Raw genomic sequence first — 9,374 nt, forward strand, 5'->3', positions numbered from 1 at the left:
GCGGCTCCGCCGCGTCACGTGACCGCCACAATTTAGTACATTCAACCCGGAGCCCGGCGCTCCTTAAAGGGGCCGCGGCCCGCACGGGGGGGGGGATTCCCCCCTCCCAGGTGGTTCTGGGAGGGAGCCCCAACAGTTTCGCAACCCACCCCACCCCACCCCCACAAAAAAAATATTTATTTATTTTTGCTGTCGTGTGAGGAGACTTTCGTTGCCGTTTCGAGGCGGGGGCTGACGTGGGAAGGCCCGGCCTGCTGAGAGGTCAGCGGGATCCAGCCAGCGGCGGGCGAAATGCGGCCCGCCACGCCATCCTGTCCCTAAAAAATGTAGGAAATTCATATTTCTCCGCCCTCGGCTGCCTGTCGTGCGGCCCTCGACGGCTTGCCGACACTCAGATACCGCCCGCCCCGCTGTGAGGGGCTGCCAGCGCTCTCCCGCCCGGGCCCCAACAGCCGGCTGCGGCGCAGCGCGGGCCGCCCTGCAGGGCGGCAAGGAGAGGGCTCCCCGGGCCTCGAGGGGCCGAGAAGCCACGAGGGTAGACGGCACGTGCCCACGTTGCCAGCCTCTCCTTCGCCGTGGGGCTGCAGGGGCCTCCCCCGAGCCACGGGCTGGGAAGGGGCCCCGAGGTCACATCCAGGCGTCGGAGGCAGGACTGGCCCTGTCCAGACCAAGTCTGTCCGCTCGGCTCTGCACGAGAGGGTGGACGGGACGACTTAGAAGCAACGGTCCTGCCTCGGTGCAAAGTCCTGCCCCGAGGAGGGGGCGATCCCCTGCACGGGGCGGGGAGGGGGGCGGCTGGGCAGCAGACCGGGGGGACAGGGGGCAAGGAGCTGGACAGGGGCCGGCAGCACGCCCTCGGTGCCAAGCAGGCGACCGCCATCCGGGGCTGCATCGGCAGGAGCGGTGCCAGCGGGTGGAGGGACGTGATTCTTCCCTCTGTTCAGCACTGGGGAGGCCACATCTGGAGTGCTGCGTCCAGCTGTGGCCCCCACTGCAGAAAGGATGTGGACACGTGGGAGGGCAATGAAGATGGTCGTGGGCTGGGGGACAGGACTGCTGAGAGGCCGAGGGACCTGGGCTGACTGAGTCTGGAGAAGAGAAGACCGAGGGGGACTGAACAACAGCCTTCGCCTCCCTGCCGGGGGGCTGCAAAGAGGACGGAGCTGGGCTGTCCTCAGTGGAGGCAGACGGCAGGACAAGGAGCAATGGGCTCAGGCTGCAGCAAGGGACGCTGAGGTTGGATATTGGGAAGAATTTTCTCCCGCAAAGGGGAATAAGACACTGGAGCGGGTTACCCCGAGAGGTGGTGGGGTCTCCATCCTTGGGAGTTTTCACAACCCAGCCGGACAAAGCCTTGGCTGGGATGCTGTAGTTGGGGCTGGTGCTGCTTGGAGCAGGGGTTGGACTAGATGTGATCCCTTCCCGCCCAGTTGGCCTAGACTAGAGGGCCTCAAGGTCTCTGTTAGACTCCAGGATTCTCCGGATGCTAAAAGCAAGGCATTTACTCTCATAAAAAACTTGAAGGTGGAGATTTTCACATCACAGCATGGCAGGACCTCCCTACGTGACGTGAACACGGGAGCTTCAGCGGTGAGGGCAGCCCCCGGCGCTGCGAGGGCTGTATGAACGCGGCGAGCGCTGGCGACGCCAGGTTTGTTCCTGGCTCCACGCGCCCATCCCTGTTTGTCAGAGCTCGGGGTTATCCTGATCTCTTCCTTCGGCAAAGGTCAGCGGTGCGGACGTATTTCCCACGTTGCTCACCCCACTAGATGTGCTGACCTGCCCGTCGCTGGTCTCTGCGTTGAGCCCGGGACCTGGTGCAACTCCGCTTGCTGAGGCCGGCAGGAGCGCCTCGCGCCAGGGGACTGGGGGAGGTGGGATATTAGCATTTTATTTTGCCTCTGACTTACTCTGGTCCAAAATGCAATGGAGCCTGATGCAGCCATGCGAAGAAGGGAGGATCAAAGGGACTGGCCTGGTCACTGAGCCACATCCCCTGCTACCGCAGCACGGCATTGTGCTCCAAGGACCCCGGGGCAGCCCCCGCGTTGTCGTTTTCCTCAGGAAGGGAAGATCTGACTCTGAACCCCCAGCTCAAGCGAGTCAAGAGGTGCTAATCATACGTAATCATTAGATTTGGAGCCGCCAACCACGCTCAAAGCTGTTCTGGGCTTGCTGGTGCTTTGCATCCACTAGCACTCGTCCGGCTGCACGCGGGGTGAAGAGGCCCCTGCTCCTGCTTTCATAACGTCCCGGAGACATGGGGCTGGAGGGGACTGACGGAGGTCATCGGGTCCGATGCCCCGGTTGAGGCGGGGTTATCCCTATCCGAACCATCCCGGACTAGCCCAACTGCAGGGTCCCCTCCGACACAACGCAACACAACACGTCGCACCAAAACCTGCCCCCGGTGAAGCAGGGGGCCCACAGCGGCCAACGTCCTGCCGCTGCAAAGGTCGTTAGGAGATCCCGGGAAGAGGGGCAGCGATTCCCGGACTGATCCGCCTGTGCCTGCCCCATCCCTGCCTTCACAGCGAGCTTCTGTGCTGGGCGGGATGTGCTACCGCATGTCACTCAGCTGCGCTGACCCCGACGCCCAGTGCAGCTGGGCTCGTCCCCAGGGCAGTCGGGATTTCGCAGCCAGCCCGGTTAGGGGAAGCAGCTGCTAATCTCCTCCGGCAATCTGGGAGCTCAGCCCCTTTTACAAGGTACGGCATGTGTGGCCTTGCCGTCCGGAGATCTGCACTTCCACCGCGACCTGCACCGTCTGCCTCACCACAGTACAGCCGCCCCCACAAGCCAGACGTGCGCTTTGTCTGCAGACCCAGGCCCGAGCCCTGACCCTCGCAGAAGGGGGACAGCAGCTTCCTCTTGCCGGGGCCTGGAGATCTGCCCGGCTGACCCTGGATACCAGAAACCCCGGCCTGATCGGATCGGGGCCCCTCATGACCCCACGCAGCCCTCCGTCAACGAGCCGGAAAAGCAGGATCAGGCCGCCACTATTCAGATGCACGTATTTCCCCAATTCAGTGTTTCGCCCGTGAGGCTCTTTTTTAAATCGCAAACTTCCTGGCTCTTTTGTCTCCTTCCAGAGATTGGGCAATTCTCTCCTTTCCTTGCAAGAAAACACAGTGGTGTATCTGTTATCAGGCCTCTCCTGCCAATCTCCTTATCAGCAGCTGCTTTCACAGGAGGGGGCGGGGGCTGTATATCCAACTGCTGTCGGATGTGCTGGGGTGTTGGGAGGAAAAAGATGTTTCTAACCTAACTGCATTTCCCGCTAGCGGAGCGCCGAGGGGCGCAGAAACAGAACAGCGATTAAAAAATCGCTCCGTGCTTGGTGCCAATCAAGACCCCGCTCTAACGAACCTTCAACCGAGGAGCACTCGGGGCAGGGCCAGGAGTCAGGGCTCCAGAGACGGGTTCTCGACTCTGCTACAGATTCACGGTGTGACCTTGGGAAGGTCACATGACCCCGCTGTGCCTCTGTGTTCCCATCTCGAAAATGGACACGATAGTGATTTGTCTCGGAGATTTAATTCACCGGCGTTGAGGAAGCTCGTTGAGATCCTCGGAGAGAAGACACTAGGGCATGACACACTTAACGCGCCTTTGTTTAAGGTGATTTTGGTGCACGTCTACACGTAGATGTGCTAACGAGCATTAAAGCCCATCAGATTTAGGCTGGCCTAGCTAAGTCATATTAGCATATGTGTAGCCATGCTAATGCGCATTAATGCAGCGCACATCCACAGGCACACACCACGTTCATGTGTGTTACACGGGGGCTGATGCAACGTAGCTAGGCCAGCTTACATTTGGGTACTCACTTTATCAGATTTAGGTGGGGTCAGCCTACCGTGGCTATTTTTTAAGGCTCAGTAAGGGCGCGCACATGCACCCTTAATGCACATTTTCAAATCCCGCAGATCTCTTTCCTGAGCGCGCGCACCACATTCACCTGCCGAGTTAAACCCTTGCCCCAGAGGGAAGATCCAAGTCGGCGGTGTTTCTTTTTGGACATCGAGCACTTCGAGGATTTCTAGCTGAATCGGACGTCTCGCTTCTCGCAGACTCGTCCGCCCACGTGCCCGAGACAAAGCCGCCCGCTTCCTTCCTGAAGGGACCTCTTCTCTTCCTCTCCGCCCAGACACGCAGCACGGCCGCGGGCAGCCGGCCGGCCTCCGGCCTCGGGGTGGGGGGCCTGGCGAGGTCCCAGTCAGTCGGAGGCTCACTAGTGGTCAAGAGGCCACTGGTGACACAAAAGGATGTCGTGCCAAGCGTCACGTGCTTCCCGGGCAGGAAGGCAAAGGGCGATTCGGACGGACGGGGGCCAAGGGGAGGGCGAAGCTCAGATCAGGAGGGAGCTGAGTGGAAGGGCCAGGTGCAGGCGCCCAGCTGTTTCGTGGTTGCGCCGCACTTGCCTGTCTCCTCGCAGCCAGGATTTCCCCCTCCCGCAAAGGGCCCTTCTTCCCCGAGCCGGCCCCCGAGCCGGAGCCGCTGGAAGCGCGGCTGCACGTGCGAATCACACCCGTCCTCAGGCTGGGTCTGGCTGAAAGGCCGGCACGGGAAGATAAAGCAGCACGCACACGTGCACAAAGGTGATCCTGGTAAGATAAAGCAGCACGTGCACACACTCACACACACTCACACAAAGCTGATCCTAATAAGACAGAGTAGCACACACACACACACATAAACACACAGGTGATCCTGTTAGGATAAAGCAGCGCACACACATACACAAACACACAAAGGTGATCCTGGTAAGATAAGGCAGCATGTGGGTGCATGCATGCATGTGCACACAGGTGATCCAAGATAAGACACTCACACACGATCTTGGTGAGATAAAGCAGCATGCACGCACACATACACACGAAGGTGATCCTGATAAGATAAAGCAGCACACACACACACACATAAACACACAGGTGATCCTATTAGGATAAAGCAGCACACACACACACACATATGCACACACAAGGGTGATCCTGGTAAGATAAAGCAACATGCGGGTACAGGCATGCCCGTGCACGCAGGTGATCCAAGATAAGACACCCACACACAAACACACACACACGTGATCTTGGCAAGATAAAGTTGCACACGCACACACACGCACACACACAATCCTGTCTTTAAGCAGACAGTGGTAAACGTTGGAAAATGAGTGGGATTTTCCCATGGCAGCAGCATCCCCACACCCAGCCTGCTTCTGCCCAGGCCCCCCCGGCCCCCGGAAATGCAGCCGGTGCCTGCTCCCAGGTCAGCGCGAGTCTCGGGGGCTGCTCCCCCCCAGGCTGGTGGGAGTTTCTGGCCGGGGAAGGACAGAGAGAGGTCGACAGCCGTGTTAATCTGCAGAAGGCATCTGACAAAGTGAGCTTGGGCTCACACAAGCTTCTACTACACAGCCCTGATACAGTTAGTCTAGAAGGTGCAACTCTACCCTGTTTTCTGCCTGGACTAGGGCAGGCCCCAGGACTCCCACAGCGGCTGCTGCTTGCGTGCTACTTCCCCTGCTCGGCAGGAGAGCAAACCTCCCTGGGCTGCCGGCTGCGCCGAGAGACACGCTCCCACATGTATGTATTTGTTTTACTCGGGCTATTCAGACCGGCCGGGGTACTCCTTGAGCACACAGCACACATATTTCCTAGCTGGGATCATGACCTAGCAAAGGCACCACAAACTTAGCAAACCAACCTGCGGCGGAAAACCGGATCAATTAATAACGTGGTTGCAACTGAGGTGTCATTGTTCCAGCGAGCCCGTCCCATCCCGTGTGCAAGTCAGTCAGGAAATGGACCGCACAGATCTTTAACTCAACGGCCACCGCTTGGCCTGCTGCCACGCCAGCGCCTATAAACCGGGGGGGAGCCGCACCGTACCCAGACTCCTGGTGGCCCTGGGCAAACTCTTAGCATTGCCAGAGATAATGATAATCATCATAATAAAAATTACCATTTTCAGGCTGCCTGGTCTGCCCGTGCCTGCGCCTGGCCCTGGGTGGGAGTCGAACCGCGCTGGAGAACTGCTCTCGAGGAGTGGGAAGCACCACTTAGAAAATCTGGCGATATAAAGGTAGCAAACCTGTGGTCAATGCCATTCATTTCTGTTTAGGATTAAAATGACAGGCATCGAGCGCCTGCGATCCTGTGATAAGCGCGCGCCAACTTAACGGTGACGCTCCAGCAGTCGTCCACGTGACACGTGGCACACCCGAGTCCCGGGCCACGAGCTGGGATCTCGAGGCTGCCTCACTATTACTGCTGCCATCGGGAGGCTAGTGGGCACGGCGAACGGCGGCGTGGGTGGGATGACTTCTGGCGGCCGGGGACCGCGGGCATAAAGCGCGTCCCCTTCCCTGGCTCCGCTGGACTACGACGCGTGGGTGTTCGGAGGCATCTTTCTGCGCAGCTCCCTCGAGGCCGGGTGCTGACATGGTATATTTTGCACATAATAAAAACCACATTCTAGTTCTTGTATCAGACTCATCCCTGCAGCGTCTGACCACCTTCCCGCGGCACGGGTTAGCAGGGCATGAACGTGATTGCAGACCCGTGGCAAAAAGCCCCGGGGCACGGTAAGCGAGGGAGGTACGTCCCGAGATCTTGTGATCTGCAAAGGAATCGCTGCTCAGAAGGGCCCTAAACGCACCCCGGGGAGGGGATGCTGCGCTTCTTGTCCCAAACTGCATGGCACTGCTTTGGGGTATCCCACGGCCGTGCAATGAAGCAGCGCCCCCAGAGCCCCTCCTTGCCTCCCCGCGGGGTGCAAGACCGAGCAAACTAACGCCTGTAAAATCCTGCGTGATCCTAACGTGACTCAAAATGAAAACAAGCCCGGCGGGTGGGGCCGGCCCGTGGGACTGGGTCTCGCGGTCTTTCCTCCAGAGCCCGGTCTGTGGGAGCCGTGCAGGGCGGAGGGGGTTGTGTCAGGGGACAAATGGCGAGGAAGGGAAGCTCAGCTCCAAACTATTCAGACCTTGCATCTCTCTCAACGCGAGCATTTGCTTGCTGGCGGGAGTGACAGCTGGCCATCTCCACCCCAGAAAGGGTGTGGGTCTCCCGTGGGCCATGGGGTCAGTGGCGCTGGAAAGCAAGTGCTTCCAGCTTTGGGGAGCGTTTGTGCTGGGAGAGGGGAGCCTGCGCTTCGTGCTTTGCTTTTCAAACTTGGCAAAGTGTGCTTTTCACACGTGGGGGGGTGAAGAGCAAAAGGCTCGCGGTGTCCTCACAGCCGCAGTGACGCCCAGGCCGGCCTCGTCCCACTCCCCTGGGGATCCAGCCCCATCGGGGCGATCGTGGGGACGACCGAGCAGGAACGATCTGGCAGGCGCGAGCCGGGCTCTGCTCTCGTCCTGTGACCCCTGTTAATTAAGTCCGAGCTGCAAAGCCCGAAACGGCTGCTCTCATATTCGCTGGCAGCGCCGGGAACAAAGCAGGGTTTGTTGTTTCAACAACTGCTCCAGCCCACACCTGCGTTTGGCCCAGGGCGGCGAAGGCGCAGCTGTGTGTAGCCGGGCAGCTGGCAAAAAGGTGGTGGCTTCTCTACGGCTTCGACCTCGCTGCAGCATTGTGCCTGTGGTGTGCGACAAAAGCTACGCGCGCGGGGCAGGAAGGGGCCGGTGTGCCCCGTTCGCGGGTGGCCGACGACCTACGGGCGCCCCGAGGTCTCCACGCCAAGCCCTTGCACTCAGCGGTGACTGCCCCCCGGGCCTGGGATAAGACGGGGAGACAAGGGCTCTGCCCATGTCCTGCCACTGCAGCACGAGGAAGGAGTTGGTGCAGATATACTCAGACGGTCCTAAGAAAAGAAAGGACCCCGGCCCCCACTACAGAGGAAGGCAAAACCCGCTGCAGCTTCCCAGAGAAAGCCCCCCGATTTCTCAGTCTGGCCCCAAGCAGACGAGGGAGACCCTGGGGCAAGCACCCCTGGTTTTTGCAAGTATGGGAAGGAACAGGAATTAAGCCAGGAAACCGGGGTGGGTGCAGCGCGGCCCGTCAACGTCCAGCAGTGCCCTTCATGGATGTTTTTGCATGAAGACGTGGCCTGCGTTTCCTTAGCGCTCCCCCAGCAATAGGAAGAGAGGTCACCAGGGCAGCCTGCCTCCACCGCTCCATCCCCCTGGCCTGTGATCTTATCATAAGACTTCACGAGGGTCGGTGGGGGGCCCAGGCTCGGAGACGAGCGCTCGAGAAAGAAAACAGCCCAAGAGGCCACCGGAAACGGCACTTGTGATTCCTTCTGCCTTCACTCCTGCACCCACCGCCGCTTGGCCATTTTTGCAGCGTGTCCCTGGAAATGCTTCTGAACTGATCTGTGCCTCAGTTTCCCCCACTGGGAAACGAGGGCGATAGCCTGCAGAGGAGGCTTGCTGCTCGCAACGCGCTCGGTGACCCCGGAGCAGAAGGCCGGGTCGAGATGCGACGTGGACCCTGAGAGCGGTTGTCAAGCGGACAGTGACAGACTATCCTGTGTGTCCCCCGGGGGATAAGACGAGGAGTAATGATCTTAAATTGCAGCAAGGGAAATTTAGGCTGGATATTAGGAAGAACTTTTTAATGAGGAGGGTGGTTAAGTGCTGGAACGGAGGTCGTACAAGCTCCATCCTTGGCAGCTTTTTAACAGCAGGTTAGACAAACACGTGGCCGAGACAGTTCGTTTGGGGTTGATCCTGCCTTGAGCAGGGAGGTGGATTGGATGTGACCTCCCAAGGACCCTTCAAACTATTTTTTTTCCCCCATGATTCTACGATTTTATCTAAAAAGCTGTTTCTGGCCTCAAACAGCTATGAAAGCTGTTCCACCGGCTAATTACACTCCGCGTCCCTATTAGAAAGGGTCTAAAAACAGACGCGGGGCTCAAGGGCGTCCGTGTTTCGCTGCTGGTAACTCTCACTTGTGACCCAAGGGCCAGTTTAATTACAGCTCTCCGAGTGCCGTTCAGACCCGCTGTGAACCCGCAAGGGAAAGGCTTGAGAAGGAGAGAATCGGGCTGTCCGTAGCCGCATGTCCGAGCTCTAACGTGCAAGGCCTGCAAAGCTAATGACCATCCCCTCTCCCTCCCCCACCGAGGGACCCGATGCCACGACATCAAGTGACTTGCGTGGGGTAGAGCTCAAATCTCCCGATCCCCCAGCCGGGAGTCTTAAATCCCAGGCCATCTTTCCAAGGTAACCCTGGAAGAGATCGCAACCTTTTGTGGCGGGTCCTCAGTTCTCCGCCTGATGCCCGCAGCGGGCGCACGAGGCTCGACAGGGTTGGGGCGGAAGAAATCAGAGCCACGAGGCTTTGCCACGAACATGCACCTTGGCGTAACAGCAGCTGCTGGCCTCCCCGTGGCTCTTTGCAAAGCAAGGGTTGCGGCTGCCTCGT

This window comes from Crocodylus porosus, unplaced genomic scaffold (genome assembly GCF_001723895.1).
Source record: "Crocodylus porosus isolate Cpor-Errol unplaced genomic scaffold, CroPor_comp1, whole genome shotgun sequence".
Taxonomy (NCBI): domain Eukaryota; kingdom Metazoa; phylum Chordata; order Crocodylia; family Crocodylidae; genus Crocodylus; species Crocodylus porosus.